Source organism: Pavona decussata, unplaced genomic scaffold (genome assembly GCF_977016875.1).
Source record: "Pavona decussata unplaced genomic scaffold, jaPavDecu1.1 SCAFFOLD_602, whole genome shotgun sequence".
Taxonomy (NCBI): Eukaryota; Metazoa; Cnidaria; class Anthozoa; order Scleractinia; family Agariciidae; genus Pavona; species Pavona decussata.
In genome coordinates, this window is record NW_028145860.1 from 2,700,368 (window position 1) to 2,716,223 (window position 15,856).

The 15,856-nt window shown below is 39.0% G+C and overlaps 2 protein-coding genes and 1 pseudogene across 4 annotated transcripts in view; all 3 read left to right on the forward strand.

Moving 5' to 3' along the window:
* Positions 1 to 15,427, forward strand: part of LOC146449373 (uncharacterized) — a 63,532-nt gene extending 48,105 nt beyond the window's left edge. The window contains exon 10 of the transcript XR_014860588.1: positions 14,939 to 15,427. The gene's annotated coding sequence lies outside the window, so the exon portion shown is untranslated. The remainder of the gene's footprint in view (positions 1 to 14,938) is intronic.
* Positions 1 to 15,856, forward strand: part of LOC146449377 (uncharacterized) — a 61,023-nt gene that overhangs the window by 18,977 nt on the left and 26,190 nt on the right. The gene's annotated exons all lie outside the window — the stretch shown is intronic.
* Positions 400 to 13,669, forward strand: LOC146449379 (uncharacterized; annotated as a pseudogene). The gene is made up of 8 exons (XR_014860591.1): positions 400 to 723; positions 2,947 to 3,154; positions 3,750 to 4,069; positions 8,306 to 8,446; positions 9,250 to 9,572; positions 10,322 to 11,476; positions 12,258 to 12,517; positions 13,248 to 13,669. The product of XR_014860591.1 is annotated as an uncharacterized LOC146449379 (transcript).

A 15,856-nucleotide genomic window follows, 5' to 3' on the forward strand; every position in this document is an offset into this window, starting at 1 on the left:
TTTTTCTTGAATTCAACACGGCTGATAATGTCAAAAATAACCTGTTATTATTGAATGTTTTTGTGTTTGGAGCAAGTGATTTCGTGATTGGTTGTGCTTCGCAAGGGAGGGGGAAAGGGACTTTGAATCGAGTCATGTTTATTTGGGCGAGGGGAGGCATCTTAAAATTTCATTGTAGCTTAAACGGAATCTTTAATGAGGTCATTGATGCTGAACGCGCGAGTGCAGTCATGTGTGTTGGGAATTACCCTCCGACGAAAAAACCTACCCCGTACAATCACGATTTAACAATTATGTTTGCATCAGTATCAGCCAACCCTCAATAGCAAGATCTGAAATTACAATATACAGATGGCAGAAAATGACCCCTCTCTACCACCCTACCATTACAACCCCAGGACTGATCATTTGTTTGCGTACTGCATTCCTGGGTTTACGCAACGATGGAGCTTCAAAGATCGGGGCAGCGAAATATTCGTCCTTGAAAAGCCTTTCTTTTATAAAGCCTTTCACTTCTTCAATAATTAAGCTTCTATCCGATTCAAAATGGCGTCAGGTAAATCGAAAACCATTGACGAAATCGATGATATAGCAGACATGTTTCAAGCGATGGCAGCGCTTGGTATTTCGTGCAAAGGATTAAAAACGTTGCAGGAAATGAAAGACCGAGTAAAAGATGAACTGCACCAGTCAGCAAAAAAGCCCAGTTGGACTGCAGGACAGGTATTTTAAGAGCCAAAACTAAACAGTAGTAAATAGGTATCGGTAGTAAGGTATGTGCACGGAAGTAAACGAAACGTGAACCTGATCTATTCTTGTCACTGACGACGCGATACCCCGTATTACATGCTTTATTGTCTTGGTCATACAAATTTGTCTACAGACGAGTCATAGTTGAATATTACAGAGAAAAGTAATTATAATTGAGATCAAGATGATTTTTTGAATCAACAGAATTACAATGTATGGCGACAACATAACTTTAAATTTGTCAGAGCCTTTCCCGGAATTGTTGGAAGTCAACTTAATACCCAGACCGGACACGAACTTTGTTTACAATATTCTTAGAGTTTCAAATTTCCAGTTAAAAAAGAAATCTAAAGAGCCATAGAAAAGGACTGGATTTAGCTGTGTAGCAGGTAACGTGTTTCCATTGATGCGAAGAATTAGCCCAGCAATGCACTGGCATACTTTATATCATATTTTATATTTCATGGACGTTTCTTAATTGGGACGTCTTTTAAGGCTTTGACCCCCACGTTCTACGTAGAGGATATGTGATGGAAGTTTTGGAAATGTTTCAGCGTCAATTGTTAGCGTCAACTGTTAGATTGTTAGGGGCTGAAATTAGTCTGACTCTCGCTTTCGATCAGTCTCGTGATGTCTACTGAGGTGACGTATATTCATCAGTCTGTCAGTGTCGTCTTCAGAGCTGGAAATTCATGCGACATGAATCGAACGCAGCAGTGTAAACAACTGCAAAACATCTACTCACAAATCTTCTAAATATAAGATTAAGCAATTGCAAATATTTCTTCGTAAACCTGTTCCTGTCGTCCAGCTCAATTAATTATTTTGATTGTCATCTGCGGCTGCAAGAACATACGGTGGCTTCGCCTTACTGTTGTTCGAAATAAGAAGATTTTTAGGTGAAGAACCAACAAAAGAAGGTATTTTGACACATTGATCTACATACAGCTTAATAGTTGTTTCATCTTCTCATATTCCCGGAAGTGGGTCATCTTTTCCCAGAATCAATGAAAATAGTAAAGCTTTTTCTCTCTTATGTAAATACAAAAGCAAACTAGCACAATGATTTTTTTTAGACTTCAATAAGAAGCCTTTAGTTTCCAATTATGAAATTAATCTAATGTAAATTTGTCAAATTCTTACAACATCCTATTTAGGTAAACAAAAGAAGATAAAAAACAACAGTGGCGGAAGTCTACAGTCTTAAAAAGTTAAGGATGTTACACTGCTAACAAAAAATCATCCATTATCAGTCGAAGCTATTTCAAAACGTAATGAGATGTATTTTCACGAGTCTAGATTTTGCTTATGCTTCATAAGACGAAAACTGATTTATTACAGAGAATTCAAGTTGTTCTACTTTTTAGTTTCAGTATAGAAATCCACCAAAAGTATATTTGATATCATCAAGGAATGAAACACTTTCTCATTCGACTTTAAAGGGGAAGTATCACGAGAATTCGATGTCATTTCCAAACCCAAAAATGTTTGTCTGTCAACAGAAACAAAAATATAATTATCTAGCTTTGTTATAAATTATCCCCCCGGTGCAATAAAACTGTCAATTAGTACCTGTGGCCAGAGACAGAATAGGTCGGAATGGATTTAAACTTGAAAAATGTTAGGCTAACGTTTTTCAAGTTTTTGCATTTTTATTTCCAAAAGGCGCTAGAACAGATAACGAGTTGTTCCTTTCAATAATTGAGTTGATTTCTTTCTTCTAGTTGTTCTAGAATTATTTTACAATTAAGTGAAGATCTTATTTCACTATTTTTGACAAAAGCGGCCAAAAACCCCATGACCCTTCCCCTTTAAGATTGAATCTCCTTTACTGTTTAACACAATGCTTTGCCAGAGGTAGTTGAATAGACCGGGATAAGTTGCTCTTTGTATTTTTAGATACGGGAAAAGTTGGAAGGGGAATTCCAAAACTGGTTCGAAAAGACGAACGCCACAAATGACTCTATTCTTAATTTGTAGAACTGAGTGCCACAGCTTGAGGGCGAATGATCATTGTCTCTTGATCGAGACACACGGCTACTGCAACCACTTCTACTTCTAAAAACATCATTACAGTAATAGTACTCTTGGAGTACTAACACTATATTGACTACCATAGCGAATGCTGCTGCCGCTACTTATTTGCCATTTCAGTCTGAGCTAGGTTATGTGCACTGATCGGTTTTCTTTCTTCAGGCTTTTTCCATTTTGTCAGAAGCTAAAGATAACGATGCAAGGAAAAGGGGCAGTTTATTGGAACTTTTTATCGACGCCGAGAAAATCCTGAATAAAATGGATGACAAAATGTTTAATTTGCTACATAAAAACGTGAGCAACGTTAAAGAAAAGATGGAGAACCACAAATTGCAACTGGCTCGCAGGGAATACTTCCTTCTGGTGGCAGGTAATATTTAGTTGTCAGCCACTGTAACTTTTTTACGGGAAAAGGTCATACATTCATCAAATATTTTTATTTATAAAGACTTAGAAATAATTGAGGGGGCTCAGAAACAAAGCTTTTAAATAAAGTTGGCCAATGGACAAAACTGAAAATTGCCCCAGCCTTAACAACTACCATCAAAGTGTGTTTTAGAACCAAACGAACATTTAGAAAAATACAAATACCTTTTGGAAGGGAATGAAATTTTGTTGCATTTTAAAACAGAATGTGCTATTTCCAGTACCTTTTTTTGAGATAGCTCTCTTTCCTCCTGCTCCCCTCAACTCGGCCAGTTTTGCGGGTAGACGTTTCTCTGCCTGTGCGTGTACGAAGATGTTATTTATAAATATCTTTGGGCCCGGATAAAATGAATGCCAAATAGATTGCAACTTGAAAAGGCTGAGTCAAACTTTATACCTTGTGCCTTGGAAAATAAATTATTTGGGGATTTGTATGACGACTGAACTAAAGTAAGTCATGCATTCTATCGTACACAGGTCATAAGTACTCTCACACACTGAGATTCTAACGACGATCATTTTCATATCCGGCTTTGTAGGTGAGACAGGCTCCGGGAAAAGCAGTTTGGTGAATCTTATTCTCGGAGAGGAGCTTCTTCCATATTCTGTTCTCAGCACAACTTCCACTATATGCGAACTCAAGTTCGGAGAGGAACGCAAAATTGTGGCTCACTTTAAAGACAAGGATCCTGAAACAGGACTTCAAACAAAGGACATCCCTTGGCGAGAACTTCCGACGGAGTCCACAGGGTAGAGCTACCTTCAACAGATCTTGCCTTTTGTCCACGTGAAGAGTGAACGCGAGAAGGGCTCAATTTACAAGAAGATTGAACTCTTTTGTCCCCACAGTCTTTTGGAGGTAGTTATTTCCTAGCAATAATTGAAACTGTTGAATTTTATTTACTGTACGTGTTCCAGCAACATGTGGCACACGTTTCTATCGGCATTAAGAAGAGTACAGTAGAAGTGGGTAGTACGACGGAAACGACTCTCGCCATTAAGCTCTTGGATACGCCGTGATATAGCCGCCTTTTGAAAACGTTTGAATGCAGAGGTCCACACAACGCAGGAATTAAACTTGCTGGTAATTTTGCCGGATCTCTCTTGTGAAAGACCTCGTGTCAGGCGTTACTTGAACGTGAAAATACAAAACTGAATGCAAGGCTGGCACTACGGCAAAGGGCAGATTTATTAGTGGCCAATATTTCGACTAATAGAATTAGTCTTCCTCAGGGCCAGAGCTATACTGAAGGAAAATATAATAACGGCTCCTTAAATTAAAGTTTGAAAAATACATGGAAAAACATGATTGGCTAATGCATGATATGATGACAGCGTGCTTGTAAATATTAGATAACAAAAATATAATAACGGCTCCTAAAATTAAAATTTGAAAAAATACATGCAAAAAAAATGATAGGCTAATACATGACATGAAGACAGCGTACTTGTTAATATGAGATAACAAAAATATAGAAGTGTATAATCAAGGTTCAGCGTTCGTTTTTCCTGTTAATGCCTTCTGGAGATAACGTTTTCCCTCTATAAATTAGAAAAGCCTCGCGTGCCTTACGGCGGGAGGCATTGATGGTGGGTTGCAGTTCGAGAAGGATAAGTCGCATGTCCGCAGAAGAGTGACCTGGTAAGTTGAAGTGTGTAGAGACTGCTGCTGTGGAGTTGGCGTGATGTGGGTTGTTTGTCGCTTGTCTGTGTTCTGTGAACCTTTCACGGAAACAGTATATAGGGGAAGCCAAACGCACGATCCGTGAAAGGTTCACAGAACACAGACAAGCGACAAACAACCCACATCACGCCAACTCCACAGCAGCAGTCCTTACACACTTCAACTTACCAGGTCACTCTTCTGCGGACATGCGACTTATCCCTCTCGAACTACAACCCACCATCAATGCCTCCCGCCGTAAGGCACGCGAGGCTTTTCTAATTTATAGAGGGAAAACGTTATCTCCAGAAGGCATTAACAGGAAAAACGAACGCTGAACCTTGATTATACACTTCTATATTTTTGTTATCTCATATTAACAAGTACGCTGTCTTCATGTCATGTATTAGCCTATCATTTTTTTGCATGTATTTTTTCAAATTTTAATTTTAGGAGCCGTTACTATATTTTTGTTATCTCATATTTACAAGCACGCTGTCATCATATCATGCATTAGCCAATCATGTTTTTCCATGTATTTTTCAAACTTTAATTTAAGGAGCCGTTATTATATTTTCCTTCAGTATAGCTCTGGCCCTGAGGAAGACTAATTCTATTAGTCGAAATATTGGCCACTAATAAATCTGCCCTTTGTCGAAGTGCCAGCCTTGCATTCAGTTTTGTATTTTCGCCTTTTGAGCTTCAGTCCCGCATAACAATTGTTTGGCTGAAAGGTAATTTATGTATGATTTAAGCTTCTTAAAGTGCCCCTAACCCTTCAATGTGTTTTCTTTTGGTAGATTTCCATATCTTTCAAGAACTCATTTTCGAAAAAATTTTTGAGAAATATTGAATCCTTTTTTTTTACGAGCGCTAGAAGTGAAGGCAGTCTTGTCGATATTTTCACCTATCTTGCCGCAAGCTTGAAAGGCGCTGGCGACGCTCCAAACTTGAATCAGACTATCGACACTATGCAAATCAACGCGCTGTTATTCGGAATATCATTTTCGAGTCAAAAATGGGTTACTACTCTAATCTCATTTCGGAGGCTGGCAAAGACAACAAAGCCCTGTTTCGTTCAATTGACCGTCTCCTCCACAGGAAAGCAGAGAAAAGCTTCCCAACCAGCTCCTCGGCTGAGGATCTCGCTAACACATTTGTCACCTTTTTTGAAAATAAAATAACCCGCATCAGAAACACACCTACTCCTCCAGAAATTCCTGAATTCTTTTCCACCTTGGACATTTCCACCATTGATTGTGAGCTTAGCAATTTTTCACCCACCTCGAATTCCGAACTATCGAAAATTGCTTGTTCTGTTGTACAGAAATCATGCTGTCTAGACCCTTTACCTGCCACGTTACTGAAAGAACACTTCGACTTGCTATTACCATCTATTTGTAGGATTGTAAACCTGTCGCTGGAATCTGGTCATTTGCCTTCGTCTCTTAAAAACGCCGTTTTAACACCTCTACTAAAGAAACCAAATCTGGATCATGAAGTTCTCGATAATTTTAGGCCTATCTCGAACCTCAAGGTTATCTCCAAAGTTATTGAGAAGGTTGTCGCTGTGCGTCTTCAAGCTTACCTTGATTTTAACCAACTAACAGAGCCGCTACAATCAGCCTACAAACTCTTTCACAGCTGCGAAACTGCCCTCGTTCGCGTTCATAATGATATTTTGCGTGCTATTGATAATCGTCACTGTGTCATGCTCCTGCTACTTGATCTCTCCGCTGCATTTGACACTGTCGACCACGAAATATTGCTCAAAAGATTGAACTCCAAATTCTCTATATGTGGCACTGCACTCGATTGGCTCCGCTCCTACCTTACTAACCGCACGAAGGTTGTCTTAATTGACGGGAGGAAGTCACAGTCTCTTGAGCTCAAATGTGGAGTACCTCAAGGCTCCGTTCTTGGGCCCATTCTCTACCTCCTTTACACTGCTCCACTTGCCGACATTCTACGTCTCCACGACATGCAATTTCATTTCTACGCCGATGATACTCAGTTGTATATTTCCTTTTCTACTAATGACGATCTGGAACTAACCAACAGCATCGCTAAAATTGAGAAATGTTTATCTGACCTTGATCAGTGGATGTCCTTAAACAAGCTGAAACTAAACAAAGACAAAACCGAACTTCTCTACCTCTATTCAAAGTATTGCCCTCAACAGTCTCTACCTCCACTTCGTTTTGGATCTGATACAATTCAGCCGTCTCTATGTTCCAGAAACATTGGTGTCGTTTTTGATAGTACTATGTCGATGCTCCCTCATGTTAATTCTGTTTGTAAATCTGCCTTCTATCATCTTCGAAACATCTCTCGTATAAGAAAATTGCTATCCACTACAACCACTGAGACTCTAGTCCACGCTTTTATAACCTCCAAGTTGGATCACTGTAACTCTCTCTTATACAATGTTCCGAAATATGTCATTAAAAAGCTTCAGTCAGTACAGAATGCCGCGGCTCGACTGATCACAGGCTCTCGCAAGTATGACCACATAACCCCTATTTTATTTGAACTCCACTGGCTTCCAGTTTCCGAGCGAATCAAATTCAAAATAATTCTGCTCACCCATAAAGCTCTTCACCAACAGTCCCCCATCTACATACAAGACCTGATACGCCGCTCTACAACTTCAAGAACGCTCCGATCGTCGTCTGACACATTTCGCCTATGTCATGTGAACCATAATCTAAAGTCGTATGGCTCCAGAGCTTTCGCTGTTTCGGCCCCAGAACTCTGGAACAAACTACCTATCGACACCGTAATTGCGACAATTTAAATGTTTTTAAACGTAAACTTAAGACTCATCTTTTTTCGAATTATTTTAAACAAATATGATTTTTACTTTGTAAAGCGCTTAGAACAGAACTGGATAAGCGCTATATAAGTAGTTATTATTATTATTTATTATTATTATCTTTCGCATTAGTCCCCCACTCAGCCAAATATGCAGCGTGACGTAAGAAAAGGACATTGTGCAAAAATATCCGAAGATTCGCGGTAATGCTTCAATTGTAAACAGAGAAAATGGTTGAAAAATGTGTGGTTTTTGGATGCAGCAACTCTCGAAATGTAGAGAAAGGAATCAGCATGCATTACATTCCTTCTGAATCCTTCTGGTGTCCTTTTCTTACGTCACAGCTAAGAAAGTGTCAAATATCAGACGCTTCTCATTGGCTCGTTCCTAATGAGCCCACGAGACAAAAAATTGTCCAGCGGGGCTTAAAGGGCGCAAAAATTTAAAAATTTCAGTAACTTTTAGCGCTCGTGAAATAAAAAGGATTCAATATTTCTAAAAACAATTTTCCAAAATGAGTTCTTCACAAATATGGAAATCTACCAAAAGAAAACGAATTGAAGGGTTAGGGGCACTTTAATATATAACTAAATCATCGTTTTGGTTCTGTGTTTTAGAAAGGTGTAGTTATAATTGACAGTCCTGGAGTCGGCGAGTCTGATATCATGGACCAGATTGTTACACAGTATTTGCCTCAAGCCTTTGCGTTTATCTATGTCATCAACAGTGCCAACGCTGGAGGAGTTCAGAAAGACAGAGTAAGTAATATCGCTACTCTCATTAATCTAGAAAGTATGTTTCCCAATTTCTAGCTAAGACGAGGGCGTTTTATCCTTCACAGGTGGAAGACAAAAAAGAGCATTTGTATGACATCCCCTGTTCCAAGTATTCAATATATGGCTATATGGCAAAATTAAACCATGATTTAACTCAAACTTTAAAATGATGTCTTTAAGGGGTATTATGACCGGGATTTTGTTGAAATTTTAGGGAAATTGCATAAGGTGAGATTTTTGGCAAAGAAACTATGCTCAAACTCGAGACTGCTCTTAGAGTACCAAGAGGAAAAATAAAAAGTGATCATGCAAAGAAAAAAATCTTATTCCTTTTATAGGGATTTTGGTATTAATAGAAAGAACCTTGAGAAAATGGGCTGTAAATTATTTCCATCCTGATTAAATGTAGCCAAAGATGATTCATACAACTTCCTGTATCTGTAGAAGTACGGCAATTTCTATTGAGAACTTCACTTCATTTTCATCTTTTCACACACAGATACATCTCTAGCTGTTCAAAGTGATAATTAAAATTAATAACCTTGTTAACTTATTTAAAATTGACGTCTTTAGCTCAAAGAAGACACAAACGTACGAGAAATTATTTCTTCAGTGAGCTTAGTTGGTGAGAAAGATGTGCAGTGCAAATAAATATGCAATAAATAATACCAAGCATTATGGTAAAGGATTATCGTTTGAGCCATTTTTGGTTTTGTTATCATAATAGAGCACTGATCAGGATGATAATTCTAGAAGAGCTAATAATCATCACTGTACACTCACAGCTTGAAAAACTGCTGGAAGAAGTTCGGAGCTTGTCGCTTGAGGAACAGCGGGAATTACAATCCAAGTGTGCTTTGTTCGTGTGCAACAAGTGGGACCAAGTGCCAGAGGAGGAAGTTAAAGAAGTAGAGAACCACGTGGTCAGAAATCTGCAACGGTGCTGGCCTGGCCTTGACCCGGAGTCACAGATTATCTACATGTCGACCATGAAAGCTACTAAAGGACAGAACTTCGGGATTATCACCGAAGAATTTGACTCCCTCATGAACGGTATGAGAAGTGTGGTCTTGAAGAGCATCGAGGCCCGACTGGAAATTCATTGGAGGTAAGTAGATAGACAATGATTAATCAGTGAGTAACCAATACATGAACAATGGGATCGATGAGTCCCTCACAATAGTCATCGATCACGTTTTGAATATCAGTAATAATAAATGACTAAACAGCTGATTACTCATTGATTGTCTATCGATCATTCGTAGTTGTCATTGTTCATTGATTAGTTACGTCTTGTCATGTACGTTCACGTGGTGCTTGTAAGGTCATGTCCGTTGTTTGAAAGCCATAAGAAAGAAAATCCATTTTCTTCGGATTTCCTTTGCAAGATTTCGTTGTGAATTTTGTTATCGGGGTAAGGTAAACTTCGTGCATATGTGTACTACCTTTCTATGTTCCTACTGGATATAAGAAGGACATCATAAAACGTTGTACGTTCATCTTATTATTCCAACGATTGATATTACTTTACCTCACACAACTGAGATTGTCTCAATATCCGATTAAGAGCGATGCTATCTAACTGACGACATATGCTCGTGAAACGCTGTTTGATTGTTCACTTTAAGGTAAACTGTTGAAAAATGCCATAAAAAGAATCGATCACCCTCCCTATCATTTGTTTGCAATGAAACTTTGAAATAGGAGCCAATCCCTTTAAGTTTCTAGTCAGGAAACGCGATTTCTAATCAATTTTGTTGACCCATTTTTAATTATGCCTTGAGAATTGAGGTGGATTATCCCGACAACTGACCATAAGAAAGTGTTAAAAATCTTAGATAATATTTTATGTTTTAGATGGCTAGATAACCTTCTATCGCGGATAGTCTTCCAAGCAAAAGCATTTGTCAAAAACGCTCCCAGAGATCGGGAAAGGGTTCTTCTAAGAATGAAGAAGATTCTTGCTCGCTTGAAGGTCATGGAAACGCGGCAAAGCAAGGTGATAGAAGAACTTAATAATTATTTACAGGATTGCGTCGATAATGCTAAGCGGAAGCTCGCTAACTACCTCTCGTCTGAAGAAGTTAAAGTCCGCTTCACGTCTTGGACTTTGGATGAAGTTCCAAAGGTAGAATATCCTTGGGAAGGACGTGCTTGGAAAGTAACGGAAACAAAAATCACGGAAGTATTATCCAGGCGGCTGCGAGAAATCATTGAGCAATGGGAAGAAGACAACCAAGTCTTCACAAGTGCTAGGGAATCCCTTGTGAAGCACTTTCAGCAGCGCTATCAATATGTTGAAGAGCAGCTACAGAATCTCCAAACTGCTGTCACATCTGACCATGTTAACGTTCCACGAAATGTCCTCTTGGATGGGTTTATTTACGTCACAAGTCCTATCTGGCTATCACTTGGTTTTGGACTTCTCCTCGTATGTTGTGTGATTAGTACTCCTATTGTCGGTGTCATTGTTATTAAAGAACAGATGGAAGGCATAAGGAAAATCGAGAAATACGAAGCAGACAAATGCGCTTACATGGCCAAACTATCCGCAGAATATCTCCATGAAGCCAAGAATGAAGTTTCGCTTGAGACGTTCATAAGGAGACAGTTAGAAGATGCTACGCTGTGTCTAAAGCAGATTGAAGCCCGCATCCCAGAACTGATCCAGGCTGACAGGATGCTATGTGAGCAACTCATTAATGAAACGCCTTCGCAAGAGAAAATAGAAGAAACGTATCAGCCGATAATGAACGAGGGTTCTGAACTTCGAGGGCAGCTGGCAGTATTTGGATTCACAGACGTTTGTCCCAATGAAATCAGCAGCGAAGAACTGGATTGGAAAGAGGACGCGTCTCACCGCCTTGGCTGCGGTGCTTTTGCTTCTGTGTACAAAGGAACGATGAGAAAGCGTGGAGCCGACCGACCAATGCCATTGGTACTAAAGGTGGGCAACAAAGCTCTCGATGAAACAAACGCTAGTGAGACCATGAGAGAGATACAGCTTCGGAGGTGGGCAATTTTCTCTATTACTGTATCATCCGAACGTATTCAAGTTTGCCGTAAACGAATGTTTTCAATAGTTATAAATTTAAGAGAGTTCACGCCCAAATCTATCAGTTAATATCAGAGATGGGCCCAAGGAAAAAAATGCGTGAGAAAAAAAGATGCAATGGAATGAATTGTCACTGCAGTGCAAACTTTTGATCGCGTTGAGCAGAGTAATAAGGTGAAACATGGCGTGATTCCCGCGTGAAATATAACTGGTTACAGTCAACCCAGGTCACGCGTGAACGGTATTTTCGAAATTTGAACGGAGTTTTGAAATTTACATGTCAGTTTTGAACATCGCCAACGAGATTTCAGAGTTCCCGCATAAATTTCCCTAGCTTATTGACAGGATAAAGCTATGCATTTTTCTTTACATTGCAAAATTGAATATTTCAAGAATAACAATCGTTTCTCAAGTATTTTGAATCTTTTTTTCAGTTAATGCGTCTTTTTCGGAACGATTTTTAGAGAAATGTCCAACATTCCATTCACACGTCGGACATTACAAAGAGAAATTCGAATGTTCATTTCATTCTTGGAAATTCTGTTCACCCGTGACCTGGGTTGACTGTAAACCATTGTCAAATTTACGGTCTCGCCACAAAACAACTTATTTCTTTGGGTCCGCCGAGTAAGCCTCTTTTGAAACCATCATGACTTCCTTAAATGTTTGCCATTAACGTTTGCTGGAAAGTTACACTGTTACTCCTCATCGCTTTTTTTTTTAACTTATCTCCATCAGAAAATTAGAGCACCCTAACATCGTTAAGTTCTATGGCACATCACTGCTGAAGAATATGGACAAAATTAGAGTCATCCTCGTCATGGAAAAGTGTAAAAAAAATTTAGAGCCGCATTTTTACCAACCTCGAATGCATCCCTGGGAAGTCAGGAAATCCTTCAGTTGTCAACTGCTGCTGGGCAAAACAGATCACTGCTGCTCTGGCTTACATACATAAACAAGGAGTTGTCCACAGAGATCTCAAGCTAGAGAACATCTTGGTATGAAACATTTAGAGTAGCATATCTTGGCGTAATAACACAGTAGTTATTTTTTTACTAGCATCAAGACAGCATGGCTGTGTCACTAATTGCACAAATACTACATCTGTTTTCATTCCCATTTTTTACTAGGCTTTAAATGTAGCATCAATTTTAATCCAATTCTTACATACCACACATCGACAGTCAAACCTTTGCAGAATGCCAGGTGTTTAATGGCCTTGTTCCCATAAGTCTCCTATAGGTAGTGGTAGAGCATAGGAACTAGTCATCAGATGGTCATAGGTTCGACTTATGTTGAGAGAATTCCGAGTATGCCTGTGTCACTGAACGAATAGTACATCATTCTCAGATCAAGGGCACATATAAATGTAGTTGCCATCCCTCCCAAAAATAAAAATATGTCTTGTTTGGATGACGTGGGTAGAGACGGTTACTGACAACACTATACACTTACCTTAAGTAAATATATATATTTTTTGAAAAACAACATTTTTGAATTGAAGTTACTTCACTCTTTCATAGATAAAGCAACAAAAGCCATTCCCCTTAAGATGGGGACTGATTCTTTAATACAACTTTTGAAGGATTACACGGAAATCAATGTTTTTTTTTGAGAAACTGGTTTTTAGGAATGGTGCATCCCTGCCTATAAAGTTTAACAAAGGTTACCGACCTTCAATTTTCGAATGAAAATAATGAACGCTGTTTTCATTTATATTCACCTAAGGTAACAGAAGATGACAATGTCAAGGTCACTGACGTAGGCGTATCCAAACCAGCAGTCGATATCACAGGCACGTTTGCTGGGACGCCCGTTTACATGGCACCCGAAGTCTTTCATTCCGAGGTGTATGACTGCAAAGCTGACATCTACAGCCTGGGCATAATCTTGTGGGAGATGTGGTATGGACAACAGGCTTTCGCTAATATAATAATTACAGTCGAATCGTTGGACGATTTCTTTGCCATGGTGGATAAGGGTAGTCGTCCGGAGCCCTTGACAAATTGCAAGCAGCCTCCTGGTCGCTGGGATCAGTTGATGAAGCAGTGTTGGGCTCAAACCCCAGACGAGCGCCCCACAGCCGAAAAATGTTACCAAGAAATAACCCAACTGTCCGTGGAATAATCGGCCATTGAACTAATTTTCACTGCTGAATGAATGAAGGAGTTGGTTATAGGTATCAATATTACTTTCGCATTTATTCTATGATATCGAGAGTCAATAAGATTTTTTTAGATGATAGTGGTTTGTTTTAAAACAAGACAATGGAAGAGAATAATAATCTTCCAGAAACGAACTTGTTATTCAGTTATCCCGAAATCAAATGCCACCCTTATGGCGACAGGACTCACATATACTCTACAGTAAAGAAAACTATACAATACTCTTTGCAAATGCTAACGCCGTTTTTTAATGGATTGACCTAAAAAACCCAATGTCAACATCCAAATTCTCCTTGCTATTTTCTTCTCTTCACATTTTTGTGGTGCCAGTTGGGAGAAATTGCTTAAACATCTAGAAATCCTATGTGGTCAATTTCTCTGTTCTCATGATCACTGTATTTGATCAAGTATATATAGTATAGTATAGTATAGTATAGTATAGTATAGTATAGTATAGTATAGTATAGTATAGTATAGTATAGTATAGTATAGTATAGTATAGTATAGTATAGTACAGTACCCAACATTTAAAAATGGCAACCAAACAGTGCATTGTGTGATCGAATATTGACGGATAAATGTTGCCTTTGTTCCATTATGATGCGATCTGTGGTACGCAGTAGTCAATAGCTTAAACAAAAGGCATAAAGGAAATTGAAGGGCCCTGATGTAGTCAGCTACGCCCACTCGTATCCCTCATTCCTTGCCATGGATCGCTATTGCTTAAAATGGAATCGTATCCTAGTCTGAAGTTTGTTTGCATAAAATGTCTCCGCCAACTTAATTTTGCGCCGGATTCATGACGTTAAAATCTAATCTGTTTGAAATTAATAGCATTAGTTTTGCAATTTAATGTTGCAGTTTGTATTTTTGAAAAGTTTAGTGGGCAAAGTACGCTACAAGCCTTATTTAAAAACGTATATAAATATTTGGAATTATCATCTGAGTTGAGCAATGCGTGTTCTATTGTTATTCCAGTGTATCACTTATAATATACTTAGACTTTGGATCAGTTCTTCGCAGGTTGCAAGTATGTTCTTGTACTTTTACAACATACCTGAAGTATGTTATATGCATTTATAGTTGTCGTATTAAACTGAGTAACCAAACATTGTATAAATCTAAATAATCAGAAGAGTACCTAAACCGTTTTGAGACTGGGGATCATCATAATAGATGTTTGGACTCTTTTGATTCTGAGGGTTAAGCCTGAGTCATAGGCCTTTTTTTCCATTTGACCAATTATGCCTTAAGTTGTCAAACTGATTACCAGACAGAGGGTAGTGGGCCGATGAATGTCGCCCTCTAAAGACCTGGTTGAGAGGAGAGTAGTGATTCTTAGTAGAAAGACTTTCTGATAAACCACAGACAATTTATTGCAATCGACCTTGTAAATTTTTCTAGCTTTTTGACAGCAAGGAAAGAACAATTAGCAACTAAAAACAAACAACATGAAAAACGTATTCCATCAGAACAGCAGTGTATTAATTATATAAAATCGCTTCTCTTGATTACCAATCTTGTAAACCGAACAAAATTGGTTAAACTATTTTGCGTGCCAGAAAGATTTTCATATTATTTCAGGCTTTCACTGCCTCCTCGACAGCCGGTTGATCTCGCCCCCATGTATGAAAGTGTACCGTCCAACAAATGGCCCACCGGAGTCAAGGGCAGCGCCAATACATGTTGTTAAATTAGGTATAGAAACGAGCGTTTTCAACATTAAAACTTGGTACCCATTCATCTGCGTGTCCATGATCGTTTTATGGGGGTGGGTAGCCGATTAATTCATAAGCAAAAGTAAAGTATCGAACGCTAATGTGTTTTTAGGACGTTTCTTGATATGGTTCACCTGTAAAAAGCTTACCAGGCGGTTCAGTAGCCGCCTACGCAAACATTCATTGGGCTCGTCACGCATTCCTCTCGTAAGGAAGGAATGCGTGACGAGCCCAACGAGCGTCTGCGCAATATGTGACAGGCGGCTCAAAAAGAGCGGCTGAGTAGGAGACTACAGGCAGTTAGGTCACATTTAACTGACGAGCGGCAAGGTATTCAGACCTGTCAAGTGGAAAAGGAGGCCGCTGGATACTAGTGTACTTCTACTCTATCGATCATTTTTATCTCGATCAATCAAAAATTTTTATATCTCTATTGAGTTGAGGATAAAGATAA